This window comes from Eriocheir sinensis, chromosome 31 (genome assembly GCF_024679095.1).
Source record: "Eriocheir sinensis breed Jianghai 21 chromosome 31, ASM2467909v1, whole genome shotgun sequence".
NCBI classification, from domain to species: Eukaryota; Metazoa; Arthropoda; class Malacostraca; order Decapoda; family Varunidae; genus Eriocheir; species Eriocheir sinensis.
The window spans coordinates 15,514,411-15,539,479 of NC_066539.1; the positions used below are offsets into that span (position 1 = coordinate 15,514,411).

A 25,069-nucleotide genomic window follows, 5' to 3' on the forward strand; every position below is an offset into this window, starting at 1 on the left:
CGCAACCCGGATACCATCTTGCCTCTTTGCTGCTGCACACACTCAACGCGTTTTACCCATCGCTTTAGACTGAACACAAGCCAACCACCAATGCATAGAAAATGACTTTGAAACACCAGAAGCTTGTGTTCAGGCAGGAGCACTGGACAGGATCAAGGATTATGAAGTACGGGCTGCATAAAGGCAACATGGCGACTGGGAGGCAAGTGGCCATGCATTGAAGGTCTGCGCGGTTACATAAGTTTTTTTTTTATTACGTGATCCGCGCATGATAATTTTGGTCCACTTCTTGGCCGCACGGTAATTTTTTTGGATGCCATTAAAAAGTTGTAGCCTATTAATTAATATTTTCGAGAGTGTGTAGAGTAAGGTGACCAGATTTCTGAGACAAAAAACGGGGACATTTTCGGTTCAGAGGCGTAAAAACCTCCAAAACATGTAGTGTTTTTGTCATTGAAAAACTAAAATGGGGACACTGCCCTTACCATTTAAAAACCAGCATTCAAAAATTTTTCTCACCCTCTTTATCCTAAATTGAATAAGAATTCAATTGATTAGCAATTTTTATGTTCTTGGAAGGCAATCTCGCAAATTATGCCGTGCAAAGCTGTTGATCATTTCCTTAGTTATATATACACTGTACACTGTACCTTAGCACTGTACAGTGCGAGTAGTACGGTGCGCAACTATACGTATAGTTTGATCAACATTTTCGTGTTTTTTTTCGGATCTTTCAGTCATAGTGAAAACCGGGGACATTTCCGGGGACAGCAGTAGCCGGGGACAGGTTCACTGAAAACGGGGACTGTCCCCGGAAACCGGGGACGTCTGGTCACCCTAGTATAGAGGCATATCATTACATCAAACAAGTAGAGGTACGTACTACAAGGGGTCTTTTTATATCTAAACTTGAGCCGTGTGGTGATAATTAACATCATCATTGAGGTCTCATTACTACATAGCAGTTTAATGTACGGTTGAAAGATTAACTGTGAAATATCGTGCTTCTTGCTATCTATAAAAAGTGTAACTGGCTCAACACTCATATATACGTATCTGGCAAGTGTGTGTGTGTGTGTGTGTGTTTCGTGTATACGTGGCTGGCTCCCATTCTCCCTCCAGTTCCCCATGGCAACAGGTAAAATTGTTTCCTGCCATTATGTTGCATCTCAAAGGTGTGTGTGTGTGTGTGTGTGTGTGTGTGTCACGATATGTGGAGCATCAATTACAGCTGTTATTGTTATTGTTACCACTAACACTGGCTGTCTCATTATCGTAATTACCGTCACAATCACAATTAGTTTTTGACAATATAAAAAATAATTATGCTACAATGAATGCAAATGAAAAGAAAAAAAAAACATTATTACGGTACAGGGGTCAAGGCAATGGAACCACTCCCCCCCCCCCCCCACACACACACACTAAAGCTGTAATTTGCTGGATTGATAAAATGAAGATTGAGGATAATGCAGAAAGACACAGATTGAGTTTGGTTCGAGAGGTGTTCTAATACTCTCCTCGTAGGTAAAGAATAGGGAAACACAGACGAAGGAAGGCAGTTACAGGTTTCCCGGTAATAAAACGTAGACAGAGGAAAATGCAGAAAGACAGATTGGTTTTGGCTTGAGAGGTGTGCTGATACTCCCCTCGTAGGAATAGGGAAATAGATGATTCAAGGCGGTTACAGGTTCACCGGTTAAAGTTTGCATCGAGATATGTACTGGTTAAACATTGCATAAGGATTCGAAGTTGCGAGATACTGGTTAAGTGTTGCATATAGGATCCTAAGTTGGACATCACGGGGCTGTAATAAAGATGAAAGCCATGTGCATGAGAGCCGTGTAAGGAGGTGGAGGCATGCAGTTAATTGGCGAGTTCAAAAGCACAGTAGCGTGAAGACAGTTATGACAGATGGCGATGGAATGAGCACTGCAGGAAAATGAAGAGAATAATAAGAGGAGTGAACTCGAAAAAGGGGAATGGCCTCTATACAAATACTCAAATACCAAGACCCACATTCGGGGAGGCAGTGAACCGATTAATATGAGCAATATATACTCTGAAAAGGAAGGCAGCCAGCAGGTAGCCTACATATGACCCAGTAAATTCACGCCTCAGCTCAAACCATGCCAAATAAATATAATGCAACAGACGTAAGTAAGTACACACACAAAAAAAACATACATGATTTTCAACCCCTTTCAGTCCACCCTCTGTTGCATTGAGTCGATGGCTAGAGGCGTGACTGAGGGGGTTGGCGAGGTAAGGAGGTGAAGGAGGAGGGGGCGCAAAACACACACAAGGAGGGAGTGAGGAGAAATGATAATGGGAGGGCAGGTGATGAAGCAGGTTGGGAAGAAAGAGAGATGCAGGTGGGTGGGTGGGTGGGGAAATTGAGGAAGGAAGAGAGTGGGAGGGAGTGCAGGTGGGGGAGAGATGTGAACGAACGATGAAGGGAAGGGAAAGTGAGGTTGTGTGATCAAGAGTGTAAAGGAAGGAATGGCTTGGAGCTTGTAGACGGGGAAATGCAGTGAGAGTGGAAGAGACAAACTATAAACATAAGAAGCACGAATGAGGTGGTTGATGGAAACAGGCAAACAGGTGCAACGAAGTGAATGAGAGAAACGTATGCAATGAGGAAGGAAAACGGAGAGAGTAATGTAGTGAGGAGAAAATGTAGTGAGAATGGAAGAAAAACTATAAATATAAGAAACACGAATGAGGTGGTTGATGGAAACAGGCAAACAGGTGCAACGAAGTGAATGAGAGAAACGTATGCAATGAGGAATTAAAGACACGGAGAAAGAGAGTAATGTAGTGAGGAGAAAATGTAGTGAGAATGGAAGACAAACTATAAATAAAAGAAACACGATTGAGGTTGAAGAGGGAGATAGGAAAACAGGTGCAGCGAAGCGTATGAGAGAAATGTATGCAAAGAGGAAGGAAAGATACGAAGAGAGTGAGTATGTGATGTGAAAAAAAAAAAATTGAATGAAGAGGTGTGGGAGGAAGCAATAAGAAGGGAAGAAAAGGATACAGAGAGTGAGCGAAGAGAATAACGGGATGTGGGAAGCAGAGAGAAAACATAAAAGAAGTGAAGAAGAAGAAATAATGGATACGAAAAGAGGGTGTGGCCGATGTGATAGCGAATGAATGAATGAGAGAAGACTAACTGGGATAAGAAAGAGCGTAAAGAGAGAGTGTAAAGATATGTAAAATAGGTGCATGAGTAAAAGAAGCGAGAAGGATGACGCATTTAGAGAGAAGCGAAGACCAGGATACGGAGAGAGGGTGTGGTCGATGTGGCAGCGGAGAAATGAATGAGAGAAGAATAACTGGGCTACGTGAGGGTGTAAATACATGTAATATGGATGCAATAGTAAATAATAGAGAAGGGTGACGTACTGTGGGAAGGAATGAGAGAGGGAGGAGTGTAGCCGGGAAGGTAATGCAAGTCTTGGGCAAAGGTGGGCTGGAAAGTGCGTCTGCCGCCGTCTCGTGAATGAAGATGAGGAGAAAGAGGAATCAACACGTAGGAAAGGAAACGAAGAAAGTGTAGTAAAGGAGTGAAGAAGAAGAGGAGGATGACAGATTGCAGGATGGGAAGAGATGAAAGAAGGAAGTGCAAGAAGGAATGAAGGAGAGGAGGATGAGGGATTGCAGTAAAGAGGAAAAAGAAGTGTAGGAATAAGGGAAGGAAGAAAAAAATGCAGGAAAGAAACAAGAAAAAAGGAAAAGGAAGCGTAAGGAAAGAAGAAGGCAGGCGGGAGGTTGCTCAAGTGGACGGGTATAGAGGTCGACGACATGGCAGGCTGGCACGTGACTGAGGAGGACCTCTGTGGAACGGGGTGGGGAGGAGGGAGGGAAGGGAGTTTGCACGTGTGAATATACAACAGCCTTCGTCTTGTCCCCCAGACACGACCCAGCCAACGGAAATATGCTTATGCTATTTATTTCTTCGAGTTAATTTCCCGTGAGAGCTGTGGGAGACATTAATAGGGATGAACCAGATTGCTGAGTACTCGTGTGTCTTACCTACGCCGGGAGTTCGTATTTATATTATTATTATTATTATTATTATTATTATTATTATTATTAGTAGTAGTAGTAGTAGTAGTAGTAGTAGTAGTAGTAGTAGTAGGAGGAGGAGGAGGAGGAGGAGGAGGTGGTATTATTATTATTATTATTATTAGTAGTAGTAGTAGTAGTAGTAGTAGGAGGAGGAGGAGGAGTGTCAGTGGTATTAGTAGTAGAAGTAGTTAGTAGTAGTATCACCAATTTATTCATCATTATATTATATTATTTATTTACTCTTTCGTCCTGTTTGTTTTCCAAGGCAGCAAAGATTTGTCACTATATAATTTGTCACTACAGACCTAATGACAGCCAATCCATTACACGTCTAAATGATCTATTCTCTGACCTCTACAATGCAACAGTATCATTTAATGGGACGATGATTTTATTTCAACCCTTTATAATTATCTAACTTTTCAGGAGCAATAAGAAGCACAGGAAAATAAATAAACAAACAAACCCAACTAGATATAACAACGAAAGACAAAATAGAGATCTGACAGAAAGAAAAAGACGCAAATTTTGTTTCAGTGACGCCATGCAACTATAATAGGCTTCCAAGTTTCGCGAGTTCGTGGATGGCGGAAAAACAGTTGGAGAAATGCGTGTTCCCGCGTTTAGGGTGACCCAGTATTCAGCAAGGCGAGTTTTTTTTACTTTCCCCGAACAAATTACGACGAGGCAGAGTTGGCAGGGAATGCAAAAACTCAATCTTCACCCTGACAAAACTATTAATCCAAGCCGTCCTATATTATATTTTCAACTCAAAACACACACACACACACACACACGTAAATAATATGCAGTCAGATTTTTATAAGATTGCTCTACTTTGTTAATGTATAATATAGTAGCAAGAATACTGATAATAATAATAATAATAATAATAATAATAATAATAATAATAATAATAATAATAATAATAATAGGCTATTTCACACCGTTCCATAATATAATTTTCACCTCAAAACACACATACGTAAATAATATGCAGTGAGTTTTTAAGGGTGCTCTCTTTTGCTAAGTATGTAGGTTAATAGTAGTAGTAATAATAAAGATAATAATAATAAGCTATTTCACACCGTTCTGAATATTTTTCGCCTCAAAACACACACGTAAATATATCATGCAGTGAGGTTTTATTTTTATCTTGTTAATTGATTTATAATAGTAGTAACAACAATAATGATATTGCTACTACTACTACTACTACTACTACTACTACTACTACTACTACTATTATTACTAATGATAATAATAAAGAGAAAAAGAAGAAGAAGAAGAGGAGGAAAAAGAAAAGAAGAAGAAAAAGAAGACGAAGGAGACGCAAAAGTAAACGAAGAAAACGAATAACAACAATAACAACAGCAACAACAACAATAACCAACTCCAAAGCGCATATCTAATTCCAGACCTCTTGCACAAATTGCGATGAGAATAATATCCCTGTAAATGTATGCAGAATTATCATGCATGTGTTTATGGAAATGTGTGTGTGTGTGTGTGTGTGTGTGTGTGTGTGTGTGTGTGTGTGTATCCTGTCATTACATACATGGGGAACAGTGTGTGTGTGTGTGTGTGTGTGTGTGTGTGTGTGTGTGTGTCACGTACGTTATAAGTTTACATGCTTCGTAACATACCAAGGCCACTAAATCATAAGGTAGTAAACTCTCTCTCTCTCTCTCTCTCTCTCTCTCTCTCTCTCTCTCTCTCTCTCTCTCTCTCTCTCTCTCTCTCTCTCTCTCATTTGCTTGTTATATCTGCGCCATTTTGATTTTTGAGATCTACTTCGAAAAAGAAAAAAAAATATTTGGGGCTGTAAAAATCATGAGAGAGAGAGAGAGAGAGAGAGAGAGAGAGAGAATGCAATAACCATCACCTCTCCACCAGCTCCTCAAGTTCACTACATTCCCTTCCTCCCTTTCCTTCCTCCCTCTTTCCTTGCGGTTCTCTTCCTCCCTCCCCCTTCACTACCCTCCTCTCCTCTTCATACAGACCAAACAAAGGTGTGTGAATAGCTTGGATATCAACACCTTCACCACCACCACATCAACATCACTACCACTACTACTACGACGACCACCATCACCACCACCATCAACAACAACAGTAACAAACATTTGGTGATGGTAACGTTACAATAGCATAATAAAAAATAAAAAAAATAAAGTAATATGAAAACTACTACTGAGAAGAAAATAAGAATAACATAGAAATTAAGTAATATAAACACTACAATTGAGAACCAAATAAAAATAAGAATAAATAAAGTATATAATATGAAAATTTCTGCTACCGAGAGAGAGAGAGAGAGAGAGAGAGAGAGAGAGAGAGAGAGAGAGAGGACCTACAAACAGTTTATAAGGCTACATGAACAAGGCAGCACCAGCAGTAGTCTCCCCCCTCCTCCCCCTCTCCACCCCATCCTTCCTCACCCCTGTCTTACCCTTGTCTTCCTCATTTTCATTGTCTTCATTGCGACACACAAATTAAAGTCCTCGCTCCTCCGCATCCTCCCTCCCCCCCTTCCCCCTTCTCTCTCTCTCTTACTACGTCATTCTACATCCCTTTCCTCTGCATTATTTTTTTTTTGTTGCTCTCTCTCTCTCTCTCTCTCTCTCTCTCTCTCTCTCTCTCTCTCTCTCTCTCTCTCTCATTCTTTTACTACGTCATTTTACATCCCTTTCCTTTGCATTATTTTTTTTTGTTGCTCTCTCTCTCTCTCTCTCATCCGCCTCATTCTTCTATTCTTCCGTCCTTCTCGTCGTAATGTGATATCGGTGGCATTGTCGATTCACAACACACCTGCCCCCCCCCTCCTCTCTCTCTCTCTCTCTCTCTCTCTCTCTCTCTCTCTCTCTCTCTCTCTCTATCGAGGCCGTTCGTCACCCCAACAATCAGGTTATTGCGAGAGCTATGAGATTTAGAGAGAGAGAGAGAGAGAGAGAGAGAGAGAGAGAGCAAACACAAGAGCAAGAATTATTGTCAGGTCTCCTTGGTACTCACACACACACACACACACACACACACATGCATAATACCTTGAGTGTCATGTCACCAAAATCTCTAATTACTACTACTACTACTACTATTACTATTATTACTACTACTACTATTACTACTACTACAACTTGTATAATTACTACCCCTTACATACCGAACACTACGCTAGACCTGGGGAAGGGGACACGGAGAGGAAGGAAGGAGAAAGAAAGGAAGGAGGTCGAGTGTGGAATAGGAGAGTCAGAAGCAAGCAAGTGATAAAAAGAGGACAGAAATTACCTCATATCCAAGCTTAGCGCCATCAACCGAGTCTTATGAGTCACCACCATTATCCACTTTCCATGCCATACGTTATGCCGTCTCTATTTCCCTTAACCTTACGATCGCTGCCTTTCAATACAATAACACATAGGCCATCTAGTTACTCAGTCATTCCATACCATACAGTCAACATCGTCTCTGTTTCCCTTAACCTTACGATCGCTGCCTTTCAATACAATAACACATAGGCCATCTAGTTACTCAGTCATTCCATACTATATTGTCAACATCGTCTCTGTTTCCCTTAACCTTACGATCGCTACCGTAAAACGGGGTAATTTGGGACAATTTTTTGGTAATTTTGGGATTATGAACGAAACAATAAACATTTAAAGGGCAGAATGTGGAAGGACATTTAAATTTTTAAGAGTTTAACTTTTTATAAAATTTTAGGGAATTTTGAACCCTGCCCTCTACAGGTCCTAAAGTAAAGGTTTTAAGGATTTGGAATCCTCTAATTAATCACTTACATAATTAATTCAGGCGTCCCAAATTACCCCAAATTACCCCGTTTTACGGTACCTTTCAATACAATAACCAGTGACATCTCAAGTTCACTGCAATAACAAATAGACCATCTAGTTACCCAGTCATTCCATACTATATAGTCAACATCGTCTCTGTTTCCCTTAGCCTTACGATCATTACCTATCTATTCAATAACACACCGTCATCTAGTTAACCATTCATTCAAGCTTCAGCTGTAACCTACTATCTTCCATCCTGTATATAGTCAACACCTTCTCAAGTCCCTTAACCTTACGATCCTATCTCTACACTCAATACAATAACACACAGCGACGTCTAACTACCCAGTCAACCATGCTTCACCTGTACTACCGTCCATACCACCTGTATACATACCTTACATACTCATCCTACCTCCATGCTTCCATCCTAGTCAACACCGTCTCAATTCCCTTAACCTTACGATCATATCTCTACTTATCCATACAATAACACACAGCGCCATCTATTTTTATTTTATTTTATAGTTACCCAGTTATTCATGCTTCATCTGTACTACCTTTCATCATACACTTAAAACCGTATCCATTCCTTTAACCTTACGATCCTATCTCCACCTTCCAGTACAATAACACACAGCTCCATCTAATTACCCAGTCATCCATGCTTCCCCTGTGTACCTTCCTTCCATGCAAATTACACTACCATCACCAGCTTGGACATTCACAGTATACCAAGTAAGCTCCACTTCCATACTCATTCAGGGGGTTAAGTCAAGTTTGCCTCTCGCTCTATTGTGCCTCAGCTCTTTCGCTATTTCTTTTGTCAACCTTCAAACCCACCATCCTTCACATTTCAATAAGCGGGAGTAGTAGGTCATAGCATTGGCCTTTCATTCCACACCACTTTGTCCGGCATTCTCTGACGCTTTCGGCACTCACAACACATTTCCAAAGGTCACAAAGGAGTCAGTCATGTTCTCACGTTCCAAAGGCCACAAATTTCAGGCGATTAGTCAATTTCTCATGAGTGTTTTATCACGTTCATGGTGCAGATGCCTTGTCCAACTATCAATAGGCGCAAAATACGGATATACTACCCATGGAAATACTAACACAATCTCTACGAATGTCATACCAAATGTGGGTGTTTACCAACGCTGCCAAATTGTCGTAATCTAAACATTCCATTTATCATTTTTAGGCCCCCCAATCTGTCGTACATTCATAAATAACGATAGTCTATTAAAGTCATCATTGAAACTGTTAAAATTTGATGGTTTTCTTTCTTTTTACAATAGTTATCGGTGAGAAACTACGAATATGCATTACGATTCGTACGATAATTTGGCAACGCTGGTGTGTACTGTGTAAGCCCGAAATGTTTGGGTGCAAGGCAGTACACAGCCCATACATAACTTACCCTATTCCTCGTGATTATATTAAACCTTTTCCTGCTCTCCCCGGCTGTTGCTGTGGGTTTGTGTTTGTACGTAGAGTTAGGTCAGGCTATATTGTTGTGAATGATGGAGTCTTGAAGTGTATGTATGTCAGGCGCTATGCTTAAGATGGTGAGCAACGTTGCCAGATTGTCGTACTCAGCCTCCTATGTTTGCCGATTTCCGACCCAAAAACTGCCTCTTAGACCCCAATAACTCCCTTCATATATAGTTACAGTTAAAATGGTTAATTATTGGTGCTCTTTGGCAACAGCTATGGCTCAGAAACAGGTAAATACGAGGCTCTGAGTACGATAATCTGGCATCGGTGGTAGTGACGTATCTGCAATAACAACAGCAACTACTACTACTACTACTAATATTATCCCTCACCCCATACCATCACTTCTATTACTGGTATTAATGCTCTCTCCACTACTACCACAAGAAACCCAGCCAGGTAATTCTTCGACACGTAGGATCGCATTACAAGACATTTCGCCGCTCAAGAACACATATTTAACAAGGCTTTCGTAGGAGTACGTTGTGGGCATTTCCAGCAGTAGTTTTATGACCCTGGTGGTAGTGTGAACCTTCTCCTGTACCATGAACCTGAAGAAACACTCATTAGAAGCTGACTGACCCCCTCTTTGGCTTTTAGAAATAGATGATGTGAGAAGCAAAGGTGTCTTATTGTACCAACCGTAATCCTTTCACACGCGCCCCCCTCCATCCTGTTTTCCTACTATGCCGTCCTACTCAAGCCGTGCCCGCCACACCCTCCTGCTTCTATCCTGACTCGCCCTCCTCCAGTACATCTTACACCACCCTGATCGGCTCACCTTCGCCCTTATAGTAGTTTGTGTGTTCTATTTATGCTCTCCGTGGTCAAAATAAGTATATATTCAAGGTACGACTATATATTATGCTTTTTTGTTTGTAAGTGTGTGTGTGTGTATCTATGAAGTCGGTTCCCAGAATGTCCAAAGGCGTCCAGCACCAAACATTATGACAATGAAAATGTCTGGGCGCGACAACGTTTCCTGTTATTTTGTTTTCTTATGCCACAGCAGGAAGACTTACACCATTACATGAAAACAAAAGAGTACGATGATTTTTTTTCTTGTTTGTTATTTATACTCAAACTACCACGAACTATTGCGTAGACTGAAGACTTATCACTTTTTCCTATTGTGGGATTTATTTTACTACTTATTGTGAGGCTTTTGGTATGAACATCATTTACTTCTGTGTAATTTTCAAGTGGATGCGATTCTTCTATGGCCGTATCCTCAGACGCTTTCGGCTCTTAAAACAAATACTACCAAAGGCCACAAAGGAGATTAGTCGGGTCCTCATGAGATATTTTTCAGGTTCACGGTGCATAAGCCATGTCATATTATCATTAGCCTCATAAAACTACCCATGAAAATATCCACCCATATAGATTAGTCGGGTTCTCATAAGTTATGTTTCAGGTTCACGGTGCATAAGCATTGTCAAATTATCACTAGCCTCATAAAACTGCCCATGAAAATATCCACCCATATAGATTAGTCGGGTTCTCATAAGTTATGTTTCAGGTTCACGGTACATAAGCCTTGTCAAATTATCACTAGCCTCATAAAACTACCCATGAAAATACCCACCCACATAGATTAGTCGGGTTTTCACAAGTGTTTTTCATGTCCATGGTGCAGAAGCCTTGTCAAAACTATCACTAGGGTCATACAACTACTCTTGGATATACCCACCCATATAGATAAATCGGATTCTCATGAGTGATTTTCATGTTCAAGGTACAGCAGAAGCCTTGTCAAAACTATCACAAGGCTCATGAAACTACCCATGGAAATACCCACACACAACTTCTACCAAAGCCTTATCTAATGCGGGTGTGAAAGCCCCGAAATGTTTGAGAATATGGACCCAACAAGACTCAGAGCAGGACAGAATGCGAGTCTTCGTGTGATGGGATAGAAGCGGGATTGAACTGCATTGTAACTGGTATACATATCATGCGTTGCAGTCTTCATGTCAACACGACACTTTCGCTTCAGATGAAAGAACGGGATGCAAGTCTTTTCCTATAATGAGGATATGACGGTATACGAGGGGAGGGAGAGGCAAGAGCTTTGTAACGAGTATAAATATCTTTACACTGAAGTCCTATGTTAGAACGCCACTATTAGGTTTCAGATAAAGAGACGGCATGTATGTAATTTTTTTGCTATAGCCTAATAATGGATAGCACGGTAGAAAAGGGGGAGCGAAAAAGAGCTTGTAACGACTAAAAGGTATACATATCTTGCGTTGGGTCAATGTTAACGACACTATTAGGCTTCAGATAAAGGGACGGCATATATTAAGTCTTTTCCTTTAACGGGGATACGACGTTACAAGGGAAGAGACAGAGAGCTTTGTAACGGGTAGGTTGTAAACATTTCTTTTGTGTTGCCGTTCCCCTGTTAACGACACTTGGCTTCCGATAACAGGATATAACGTTATTTTTAGAATGTCATCACTCGCTGCATGAGGGAGTGGGAAGAGAAATGGACGGGCGGGGCGAGAAGAGAAGGGTGAGAAATAAGTGCTTTGTAACAGTGCTTTTTGTGTATTTTGTTAGCGGGCTTTATTTGTTGTTATTGATCTTTCTGCCCTTTAGATGCACCCTTTGCCGTAAAAAAATGGTCTTGTACTTACCTAGTGTACTTAAGTTTTATTTTCCTAGTTGTAGTGTAGAGCAATTCGTTTTATCTCGTGTTGGTCTGTCTCCATATCTACTTTTATCTAACTTTTACTTAAAAGTCGTGGATGTTCCTTGCCCACACCGTATCCACTTCCAACTCTATTCAGGCATTATACTTCTACTGATTTGGTAAACTAAACCTTCTTATTATTATTATTACTATTGAAATCTATGAAAGGGCATCAAAAGAAAAGAAAACTAAAACTAAACGGAGTCCCCTCGTTAAAAAAAAACATGAAAAACAAGAGCGTGATAGTACAAGAAAAAAAAAAACGGGGGGATGGGGTGGGTGACAAAACAAAACAGTGTTATGTCTGCGCTAACACGATATCATAAGCTTTCAAGAACAGGGACTCCAGCTTTTTTAGGACACTGAGGTCGGTATTGTCAGACGCCTCCACCCCTCACACCAACTATTTTCAAAGGCCAAAAAGTAGATAAGTTGCGTTCTAATACATGTTTTTTTAGGTTCAAGGTACAGATGAAAGATTAAACTACCACCAGGGTCATAAAACTCCCCCTGGAAACGGCCAAAACGCCTACGAAATCTTGGGCCGTATTTTAAGACACCATCGCTTCTCACATCAACTATTTCTAAAGGTCAAAGAGGGCATCAATCGGGTTTTCATGAATGTTTTTTAAGGTTCATGGCACAGAAGGGTCACACTACCACCAGGGTCATAAAACTACTCCTGGAAGTGCCCCAAACTCTTAGGAAAGCCATGTCAAATTGGTGAACGAGGTGGCAGAATGTTTAAAAATACGGCCCCTTGTCAGATATGTGTGCTGGGGCGCGGAAATGTTTAAGAATATGGTCCTGAGGCCTAAGGAATAACCGCAGCTCATGAAGGAGGGAGCGAGGAGGGCGGAGGGGCGAGCAGCGGCACCCCACCAGCTCATTACCGTCGGCGTCCCTGAGGTCGAAAGCCCATCTCCATGCACCATCACGGCCCGGCAGGGGAATGGGGTGTTAGGACTCTGTATAACCTAGGAGGCTGCCTGGCTGATACTGTGTGTGTGTGTGTGTGTGTGTGTGTGTGTGTGTGTGTGTGTGTACAGGATTTGAGTTATCCTCGTGTTGTCCTGTCTCCCTAATGATCTGCTTTTATCGAGCTCAGATGCGGAAGTTCTTTGTCCGCACCGCCTCCACCAGTTCTAACTCGCATAGACCAAGCATCAATATTTCTTTGTGTGTGTGTGTGTGTGTGTGTGTGTGTGTGTGTGTGTGTGTGTGTGTGTTATGGTAAGATCAAGGGCAAAACAACCCCCTCAGCCCCTTAAAAATAATGTCCACAAGGCTGCCCCTCCAAAAGAACACAAAAGATGCCTCCATAGATAAAAAAAAAAAAGTGTGTGTGTGTGTGTGTGTGTGTGTGTGTGTGTGTGTGTGTGTGTGTGTGTTACAGTAGTGTTACAGTAGTGACAAGGAACGTGGCCGGCACCTCGAAAACTCAATAAGCGTTGCAAGACGAAGAATGACAATAAACTCCACCTCCACACCTGCGCCAAGTCGTTAACAGGTGTGGGCGCGGCGAGACCAAGAGGCTCACACCTGCCGACGCCTCACCTGACTAAAAGGCTGTACCAGTAAAACACGAATGGCTTCCCACCTCAACCATAACAGGGCAAAAACACGCAGGGGGTGATACTGAATATACCTCTTGCAAATTAAGAGAACTAAGCAATGGTAGTGACGGCAGTAACTATAGTGGGTAGAGTGGTAATAGAAGCAGGGATGGGGTGAATACAAGAACTGTATATTCGAACACGAGTGCGAATACTTCAAATTCCAACAAACACGAAATTGAATTCGAATGCACTGAAATGGCTTTAATTCGAACACAAATACCTCCTCGACGTAAATAGGTGTAAAACTGTTCTGAAGTTATGCAACAGTAAAATGAACTCATGAACACACAACGTCCACACTGGCTAGTGACAACTGAATCAGACTCCAGCGTCCAGCTCGGTCACAGTCTGCCAACCCTGTACTATTCACGGCGATTACACTTACACGTCCGCCCAGCAGGAGGCTTGAGTTGTAAGGAACAACGGTTGTTATTTCTGATAATAAATTTTGAAGTATTCGTCAGATTATTCGCAGAATAAGAATACTTTCCCCTTGTATTCGAATGCGATTGGGAATACTTTGATTTTTATTAATATTTATTCGAATACGAATACACCCAAATACGGTATTCAGTTGTATTGGAATACGAATACTCCATCCCTGAATTTGAGGGTGTGAACTCTTTGACAGCGATAAAAAAAAAAAGAGGAAGGAGGGCCGAAGATGGAGGGCGAAGGAAGAATAAGAGAAACAAAGGAGGAAGGAGGACGAAGAGGGAATAAAAGAGGAACAATAGTCGTACAGCTACAGTTAAGAGATGCACTGACAGCGACGGTACGAGTAAACAAGGCGGTAACAGCCGTAAAAGTGTCACAGATGACCGTCATGAGGAAGTAAAACATTGTAGTAGAGTCGTAAAGAGCAAAACATAGTAATAAAAAGCAGTATGGAGTAAAACTGAATAGTAAAATGTAATAGTACAGAATAAAAACATAGTAGGTAAAGAGTCGTAAAGAGTAAAAGTGGTAAAAAGTAATAACGGGTAAAACTTTAGTAAGAGTATAAGGATTAAAATAGTAAAGAGTAAAGAACTAGTAAAAAGTAGTAGAGCGTAATAGTACAAGTAGACATGACTCGCAATATATTAAAAAAAAACAATATATTAAAAAACAAACTCGTTGAACATAAAACCACTGACAGAAAAGGTAGTAAAGGTGAGGTTGGGGGCGCACGTTCTATAACTGCGCGTGGCTCGGGTGCAGTTGGTAATGGAAATCAAATAACAGCTGGATACAAGTAACACTGAATAGTGCGCCACGGAAGGGAGAGGAATAAAAAAAAGGCGAACCAACATAACAAGAATATAAAGCACAATTCCTCTTCTTCTTTTTTTTCTTCTTTTTTTTTGAGGGGAGGTTCTTTGCTTGGCTAACAGTAAAAATAAGAAATGAACGAAGGTGGAGAAGAAGAAGAAGAAGAAGAAGAAGAAGACGAAAAAGGAGGAGGAAAGGAGGAGGAGAGAAAAGAAAAGGGAAATAAAGAAGAAGAAGAGGAAAAAAGAAGACGAAGAAGGAGGAGGAGGAGAGAAAGGAAAAGGGAAATAAAGAAGAAAATGAAGAAGAAGAAGAAGAAAAAGAACAAGAATAAAAACAAAAAGAACAAGGATAAGAACTAGAAGAACAAAAAACAAGAAACACAAGAACAAGAAGATGAAGAAGAAAATAAAAGATAAAGATGAAGAGGAGGAAGAAGAACCAGATGAGTTACGACACTGACATACAACAATAAAACCAGAGCAAGAAAAAGAAAAAAAAAGTGACAACAGCAAAGGAGAAAGGATAAAGCACCAAGGCCAAATACGTGGAGTAAAAGTGAAAGCCGAACACGTATACATAACAGCAGCATTGACTGAGCATAATGAACGAAAAAAAAAAGGTAGAGACTCAAGGACAAATGAGCAGAGGGTAAGTGAAAGCTAGTACGTATACATAATAGCACTGACTGAGCATAATAAACAAGAAAGTGATAGAGCACCAAGGACGAAAGGGCAAAGTTAAAAGTGAAAGCTAAACACGTGCAAAATAGCATCGACTGAGCATAGGCACTGGCATGTATCTATCTATAATGGGAGAATAAGCTATGGCTGCACGCAGCCTCGGCATGCTGGTATAAAATAATAAAGTCAGTGCATAAATGAACACGAAGGGCACAGCGCCAAAGGGACACTTATGTTAGGAGAGTAGGTTAAACCGCAGAGGCGCTCGACATGGAAGTCACCGCCAAAGTCTGTGGTTACTATATTGAGGTCTCGTTTTCAGTGTGTGTGATTTGTGGGGTTTCTCACGTATGCAGACTTCCGCATCTTGTTCTGCGACACCGTACATCGTTGTGTGTATCATCATTGTATGTGTGTAAGAGAGAGAGAGAGAGAGAGAGAGAGAGAGAGAGAGAGAGAGAGAGACGGTCGACCATAATCATTCAAGTTTGTAATGAAGTAAATCAAACTCAGAACACGACTGTATGCTGTCAACCAATAAACCGCCTCGTATTCCAACGCTGTCACACGGCAGCCTGATACTCAAGTTCATTCTCCCTTACTAATGAAAGAATTTAAAATTTATATAATCGATCTAAGTGGTTATCATGAAACAGCATCTTGCGACGATCCCTCCTTTCTATCTTTGGTTCTTCGTTTGGTTTAGGGTAAAAAAAATTAACGATGATTATGATGATATTGAATGGGGAAGAGGAGGAAGAACAGAATGAAGAAGATGTAGAGGAATAGGACGATGATTAAAAGGAGAATGAACATGCTGATGATGATGATGATGATGGAGAGGAAGAAGACAGGGAAGAGGAAGAAAAAGAAGAAACAATGAAGAAACAATGATAAGAAAGAATAGAAAAGCGGGAAAAGAGAAAGAAAAAAGAAAAAGAAAATGAGGATTTTTTTTTTAAAGAGGAAGATGGAAAAGAAGAAGAAAGAAGACGAAACAATGCCCTTGGATATGACAGTTTGGTTGAAGTGACAATGATGTCGTGACAGCAACATTTTCTCTGGTAACAAAGCAAACAATCAAGGCATTATATTTCACATACGACACCCTACCGCCCAATCCATACCAAGCGACCACGTGCAACAAACAACCCCGTAACAATAATACAAGTTGGAAGTCGACCTCGCCAGGTGTATAGGGGTACGCTATTAGCCCGTGAGCGCTCCTGAGCCATACCTGGGTTCACCTGCTGCATAGAATGTTTACCTCCGCGACCACCGATTTCCTCGACCTATTGTCACCCGAGATACAACGTCTATTCAAACCAAAAGACCAACCATCCTTAGGCCCTCGAAGACAGATAGGAAGATGTAGATTGACAGATAGACAATAGACAAAAGATATAGACATATAGATTGACAAGTAACTAGATAGATAGATAGATAAACAGGCTCAGACGGAATGATTAGTATGTTTTTTTTTAACGAAAACTACTTACAATATAACAATCTGAAGCTCTAGCAGATAAACAGGGAGGTAAATATAGATAGAGAAAAGCACAGGTAGCCTACTGACGAAAACTACTTAAAAAATCAAGGACAAGATTATAACTGCAAACGTTTAGTCCAGAAACTCAAGCCACGAATAGTCATCCATGAGAGGAGGTCTGTAGCCTGTATATACTGCATACGTATGTAAATAACGTAGGAAAATGTTTCGGATACGTTTTATGATTCCCTTCGCAACAGGAAAGTTTGTGCAATGCTGAAGCGACTATAGGAATGCCGACTGTCAACCCTACGATGATGTAAAGGAAATTTCAAGTTATTTATTAGTTACCATTATCATTATTATTATTTCTATTATCTTTGTTAATATTGTTGTGGGGCAGTTTAAAGTTATATGTTAGTTACCATTATCATTATTATTATCATTATCTTTGTTATTATTGTAATAGAACGGTTTCTTGAAGCTGTATGTGATAGTTATCATTATTATTACTATTATCTTTGTTGTTGTTGTTGTAGAGCAGTTTCAAGTTATTTATTAGTAATCACCATTATCATTATTACTGTTATCTTTATTATTGTTGTGATTCGCTTTCAGTCTAGTTTCCTATTCTCTCTCTCTCTCTCTCTCTCTCTCTCTCTCTCTTGTATCCCCATTTCCTTCCAGTTATGATTTGAATGCCTCGCCTCATCTCGCCTCTTCTCTCGCCAAACATCTCAGTGAGTCAGGGAGTGGCGTTACCACCTACCATAAACTGTTGCTGGTGAAGCCCGGCCAGGCATGCAACAACATCATTTACTGACTTAATTAATGCATGATCTGACTTGCCGAGCACAACGCCATTTGTTATAACACACACACACACACGCGAGCTGAGGAATCCAGGGAACTTATTGAAATGGAAGATTTTTTTCAACATCAAGGGAGGCAGCTCAAGGGCAAAAACAAAAGGAACAACCAAAACAAGCCCGCTAGATTGCTCCGAAATAAAATAAAAAAAAGTCGAAAGAACGCGAGGCCAAAAGAAAGGTCAATATCAGGTGAAGAGGTGCCTCAATACTCTCCTCTAGAATGAAGTCTTAGGCAGGAGAATGCTTTGAAAGTGAAAAAGGAAAGTCCAAAAGTGATGAGTCAAACATTCTCAGGCTTCAAGAAAACAAGCAAAAAATCAAAAGACGCGACTCAACGACCATGACTCAGCTCCATAAAATTACAATAATTATTTCAAGTAACAATTTTTCCTGCTAGGCCGCCGGCGCTCCCGTCAAGGTCACAGAGAGCATCGCGTGACCAGCAGGACCGCCCGTCAGTAGGTCAGCGATGTACTCTTATGTAACTGACTGACTGACTGGCTGGCCGGCCTCTTGAAGCTAAAACCGAGGTAATGTTACATGACTTGATACTCGGATGCAAGTTATGTACCACGGTAGGACACTTCGGTAAAGGATGCGCTCTCTCTCTCTCTCTCTCTCTCTCTCTCTCTCTCTCTCTCTCTCTCTCTCGTAAGCCACCACCAGTCGGTCTGTCACAACACAAACGAGTCTACTCTTAACCGGTTCAGAACGTTGACTTTCCAGGACAACACACACACGTACACACACACACACACACATACACACACGATAAAGATATTAGTATTTATTCAGGACACACGTACGCACACGCAAACACACACCTGCCCGATATTTGTCAAGGGTTATCGCTCCTCCTCAGCTTCGGTAGGGTGGCTGGGCACTGGGCAGGGAGAAGGAAGGGTAAGATGGAGCAGGACGAGGACGAGGATGGGGGTGACGTGAAAGGGTTGTAGGGCTACTATCGTTTCGTCGCAGCACCCTCAACCAGGCCCCGTCACCACCACCACACCACCTCAGCTCGTAGCATTCCAACACAACAACACAGGACACACACAACACACGCACGTGCACGGGAATTAGTTAGCAGCTTGGAGGCGCATGTAACACTGCAAAGGGCTCCTGTGTAATGGGTTCTTGTCCGTCACTCACGTTGACCCAGGCACTTTATATCGAGGTGCGCGTAATAGTATTTACAATCCATCTCTCCAAGTAAGGGTGGGCTTCGTGGGTGTGGCATCAGAGGTGGGTCCGATATGGGCAGGTGAAACGCGCACCGCGGCTTGGCTACTTTCCCGACGCTGGTTGTGGCTCGACTGGCGGCTGGCTGGCTCGACTAGACCTCTAGACTACTCGAAATCTTGTAGTGGTGCGACACGTGGATGACTGGGATGTTGGCAAATGTAATACGAATAATTGACGCATAAGTATTATTATTTCTTACGCATGAAGACCCAGTAAGAGCTATGCCAATGTGGGACACTGCGCAGCGACCATAGCTTGAGTCGAGGATTAGTGGGATGAAGTAAGCCACGGATAAGAGGGTGGTGAAGGTGGAGGAATAGGAGGAGGAAGCATGCGGCACTAGATGAACTTTAAGAGTTCAGGCGCATATTTCTAAAGTGTCTGCGTGATTGACACTTCCCCGAGCGGTTGATCCGTAGGTGACGCTCAGAAAGTAAGCTTACAAACTACCACATAAACCTTTTTTAATCATTCTCGGTGTAATACTCTACAGATAGTATTCATGCACCTAACTCAACGCTAACCTAACCTAAACCGGGCCGGATACTGGACGCTGCTACAGTTTAGGAATATGCGTTATCCTCATTCAATTATTTTCAGTGTATTACCCGGCAAAAAGCACTCATACACCTCAAGCCTAACCCAACCTAACTTAACCTCAACTAACCTAACCGAAACCGAGCCGGATGCTAAACACTGCTGCCAGTTTAGAAATATGCGTCCGGGTCCTGCTAGGGATAAACAGCGGCAAACTCACGAGGTGGCGAGAGACCAAGGTGTGTGACCTTTATTAAATACCGCAGGTCGAGCCACGTAACAGCATCTGCCCGCCATAGACCGAGTTTGTTAGTACTGCTGTGACCAACGTTTGCTTTCACCGATGTCGCCTCGTTCACACGGGCAATTTCGGGTTCAGCTTTGACGCACTTTGCATTGAATTGTCATTCTCACTTCCTTTAACAGATTACATGCATTTAAAGTAAAGGTCATGAGTGAAAAGAAATAATGTCACTAGCAATATTGCCAAAGTTGAGTGCAAAGTTTATCTTAAAGGAATGCACTGCCTTGAGGAGGATAGACAGTCTACTTTTAGGCTCCAATTCTTTCTTAATAAGTTTCAGAATATTAAATAATAAAATATCCAGAAAAGCCTTGAGTCTCTTGTACAGATAATCAAGTTCCATGGCTTACTTTTTTTTTTTTTTTTTTTACAGGGTTCAAGGGCAAAAGGGAGTGGGAAAAAGTTCACTCTAGCACTGCTCCCACAACAATAAGGCAGCAGGTAATTCCAGGGTCAGAACACAGCCATTTATGAAATTAATGAACTTGCCTACCAGAAAAATTGAATATACTAACTGTCAGTATCCCAAACAGAAATGCAGTCCTTAATTAACAAAGAATTTATATAAAAAAAAAATTACTAAAATTCCCTAGGCTCTCTTCAAAAGCTAAACCACTAATGGAGAAGCACACAAACATCATGGCACAATCAGCCAGGGACAGAAGAGGTGTAGTAGAAACCAAATGTGTGCCATAAGAAAACTGAACAGGAAACTTGCATAAAACAGGACCAAAATAATAAAGTTAGTTGAGGAATTTTATGGTGAACTATATCATTTCAACCAGTGAATCCTTCCCATCATGATATATGGATCAGAGACATGGACACTGACAAAGTCTCTGGATAGGAAAATGAGAAGTGCCTAAAGAGGGAAGAAGAGAGTAATGTTGTATATCACTATAATAGATAAGTAAACTTCAAATGAATAAATGGATGAAAGAACTGACAGAGGTAGATGACATGATAAAAGCAATTAAAGAAAAATCAATTTGGTCCATTCCTATGGTAGATAGAGACAGACTGTATAGAAGCTGTGAGGATGAAAGGGCCATGAGGGAAACCAGCCAGAGGAGCAACAAAAAAGTAACATGAAGATGAATGACAGTGTGATAAATATGAGACAAAATGAAGATATGTTTGCAGTACTAAAGAGGCAACAGATTATTTGGGTTTTGTTCTGCACGCAATTAGAAGGTAAGGAAGAATCTCAGAGAGGTGGGAATTAAAGAAGAAAATGCAAAAATGAAAGCTTAATGGTTTAAGGGAGAAAAATGGATTGATGTTAAAAAAAATGGAAAAAATGAAAGAAACATGAAAGGAGGAGAGGAGAATGGAAGAGGATCAGAGATATATTAAGGCCAGATTTATTACGTGGAAGAAGATGTATGTGAAATTAAGGGAGAACCTTGAGATGTTTGAAGAGAAAGTGAAGGGGAGTGAGGAGGAAGAGATGGTGAAGAGAGTGACCGAGAGAATATTTGAGAATCTGGAAATGTGGGAAGTAATTAAAAAGGTAGTGATCTAAGATATGTCCAGGACGAAGTAAATAGGATCAGGATTGCAGTAGATGAAAGTAGAAAAGAAAAAGAGGAAGAGGCAGTGCTAAAAGAAAATAAAAATAAAAATACAAGAGAAAAGGTGGGAAGATTGTTAGTTTGGTAGAGGATCAAGGTAGAGGATGAGTTATCGGTATAAAGGAAAGAAATGGGTAGGGGGATGAAAAAGAAACACTAGTTTAAGTATTAAATAAGAAGGGGCTTACTAAAAACAAGGGAAAAGTAGTTTGTTTCACAGAAACTCAGAAAAAGACTAGAGATGTAAACTTTGATGATAGCTAATAAATTCAGAGTTATATATAGTATAAGAGAAGAAAAGGACAAAAAGGGAGGAGGTTAATTGTGATTTACAGAGAAGAAAAAGGAAAAAAATTCCAGAAGATAAAAACAAAATTTAAGGAAATAACAAAAATAAGAAACACATCAATATGTAGTCACAAGGAAAAATCAGCACTTGAGGGCTCACAAGGCCATGAGGAGGGTGGATCCTCCTGACGGCTGCTGTGACCCATGACCATCACCCTCACCACCATGGTCACCACTCTGCACAGTGAAATGCATTACAAACAGCAATCAAGATTGATTAAACCTAACAACACTGATCTAACCAAAAATTTTATGTGGGGGGATTCACCCCCCTTTGGCCTGCTTTTAACTGCATCTAACAAAACAAAACCTAACATCACCTCCTATGGGAAAGACTTCCGCAACAGTGATTTATTACATCAAGGAAACATTAGTATTACAGGAGCGAACCACTTGCAACGAAAACAATCATCAGAATTATGATCAACACATAAGACCTACCAGAAAATTAAGGTGTTAACCACTCCAGGTAGTTAGCATGTTATGCACTTGCACAAGTGCCCTGTGCATTATTATCAAGATCAAGATCAAGATCAAGAATACTCCAAGTTCTTGGAAAAAAAATGGGGTTAGGGGTCAAGTAATAAATATAATACCTCCAATAAAATTGAGGATTAGATTTCAGTGTATGGGAGTAACTTTTGGGATACTCTAGAGGGGTGAGGGATGACACTAGAAAATGTTTAGTATTACACCCTCTGCCTGGCGCCCCCCACACTGGGATGGTCATCATGCCAACGCATTATTACTTGATCCATCACAACATTTGAAATGTTGCATCCTTCTATGAACACCCCAAAGCTGTAAATAGCATCAAACAACACCAAGAGAACACAAACACAGAAAACATGAGCATTCAGGTAGAAACACCTCCACATCTTTCCTTTATCTTTGCGGTCTTTTCCTTTATTGTGACAAAAACTGCCAAAACACTGTCAAAACATTGTCATAAACTGCCGAAAGACTGCCAAAACACTGTCAAAACCGAGAACACACACACAGGTAGAAACACCATCACGCCTCTCTACATCAACTTGGTCCTTCCTTTCATTACGCCTTCTACCAATCATCATAACTTCTACCATTCATTATATCCTCTACCATTTCCTTCATTATATCTTCTACCATTCCTTGCCTGCCAAAACACTGTCACAACCAAGAACACACAGGTAGGCACAACATCACCTTTCTACATCTACCTGGTCCTTCCCTTCATAACACCTTCTACCATTAAAGGCTGTCAAAACCTGCCCAAAAATCGTAAAAAAATTGCCAAGACACTGTCAAAAGCTGCCAAAAACAACCAAAACAGTCACAACCAAGAACACACAGGTAGGCACAACATGACCTTTCTACATCTACCTCGTCCTTCCCTTCATTACACCTTTTACCATGCGCTACAAACACTTAAATTACTCACCGGCTTATATAGTTGGCGGCGGAGACTAATGGGAAGCTATATTATGGACGGATTCAATCACAGCATCGTGCTAATTACGGTTTCTACCTGACGTCCCCCCGAACAGGTGCCTCGGCCATAAGGGACGAAACTCTTGCTGGACTTTGGGATTCGAACCCTTCACCTGCGCTCCTGTTGTCGAACCTTCACACCACTTTACCTTCTGGAGGCTGGAGGGGGTGGTGGAAAGTTGGTATAATACACGCATGATGAGAAAAGAGCAGTTGGTTAAGTAGAAAATGAGATATTGGCACGTTAGTAATGCCAATCCTAAAACCAATAATTATATCTTTTACTTATCCTCCCATTGCCTAACCTTCACACTATATGACACTTTGGGAGGTTTAAAGTCAATAGAATACATATACAATAACAGAAGAGCAGTTTGTGAAGTAGAAAACGAGATATTGGAGTATTACTAAAAACCAATCTTCATCGTAGCAGGTTCTGATCCCCTTTGCTCCTAAGTGTTCCAAGCGTCTATGGCCAGGTGTGAGAGGCGACAGTTAGCCTTGAAAAGATGTTTAACGTTAGATTTTTCTTTTTAATAGGGGAGTCATGCTCATTAACCCAGACTCGGTATGTTACCCCTAGCCTTCCTTCATGCCGTGGCTAAATAAAGGGAAAATCTGAGCTCTGGGTATTACGTGGGTGACGCCAAACACGGGACAGCCAGCTAGTACAGGTAGCCAAGCAGCCTTGCCCCGTGTAATAAGGATATACCCCAAAAGAAAAAAGGGCTCGGTATGTCACCTCTAGCCTTTCTTCATGCCGTGTCTAAATAAAGGGAAAATCTGAGCCCTGGGTATTACGTGGGTGACGCCAAACACGGGACAGCCAGGTAGTACAGGTAGCCATAAGCAGCCTTGCCCCGTGTAATAAGGATATACCCCAAAAGAAAAGGACTCGATCGGTATATGTCACCCCTAACCTTTCTTCATGTAATGGCTTAATGAAGGAAAAATCTGCATGAGCTCTGGGTAATGTACGCGGGCGACACCAAACAATTAAGTTAAGAAACAAAATGCGACATGTATGAAGCAGAAATAGAAGACCTGAGACGCTTCCTGCTATTGAGATGTTACATAGAAAGAACTTATAAAATGAGAAAGCCATAGGAGAAAGATCGAAAAGTGCAGGTTGCAACAATCATATATAGAAGAAGATGACATCACTGGGGAATACTAAACTAACTTGAATAAATAACAAGCTTAATCCCTTCCGGTATTCTGCTCGCAAACCAAAAAAATCGTAAACCAAAACGAACGCAGACTGTAGTGCTGAAAATACAAAGATTGCACACTAGAGCACAAACCTAAGTGGACATGAGCGTGCAGGTGCTACATCTGCGAGTATACAGCGCGGACCGAGACCTTATTCTCATTGTTTTCCGTTCTGAGAGCTCTCGTCATGCGGTGAACAAAGGGAACCCACGTTCGTGTCTTCGACTTGTACAAACAGGATGCTCGTATACTAAGTCACCGCTCGTAAGCCATTGCATTTTTAGTGATTTTTTTTCTTCTCGTAAACCAACACTCGTAAAGTGGGGCACTCGTAAACTGAGGCATTACTGTACTGTGTTAGGACTACCGTAAAGAGGAATCAGTGAAGCAGGT

General features: G+C 41.2%; 1 protein-coding gene across 6 annotated transcripts in view; it reads right to left on the bottom strand.

The window, feature by feature from the left end:
• LOC127005951 (transmembrane protein 268-like) overlaps nucleotides 1-23,580 on the bottom strand; it is a 39,385-nt gene extending 15,805 nt beyond the window's left edge. For 5 of the 6 annotated variants that reach the window (XM_050875407.1, XM_050875405.1, XM_050875403.1 and 2 more), the window contains exon 1: nucleotides 23,415-23,580. The gene's annotated coding sequence lies outside the window, so the exon portion shown is untranslated. Of the gene's footprint in view, nucleotides 1-18,810; nucleotides 19,321-23,414 lie in introns of those variants that run through there. The other variant, XM_050875404.1, reaches the window with a different exon arrangement.
• Nucleotides 23,581-25,069: the final 1,489 nt, after the last annotated feature.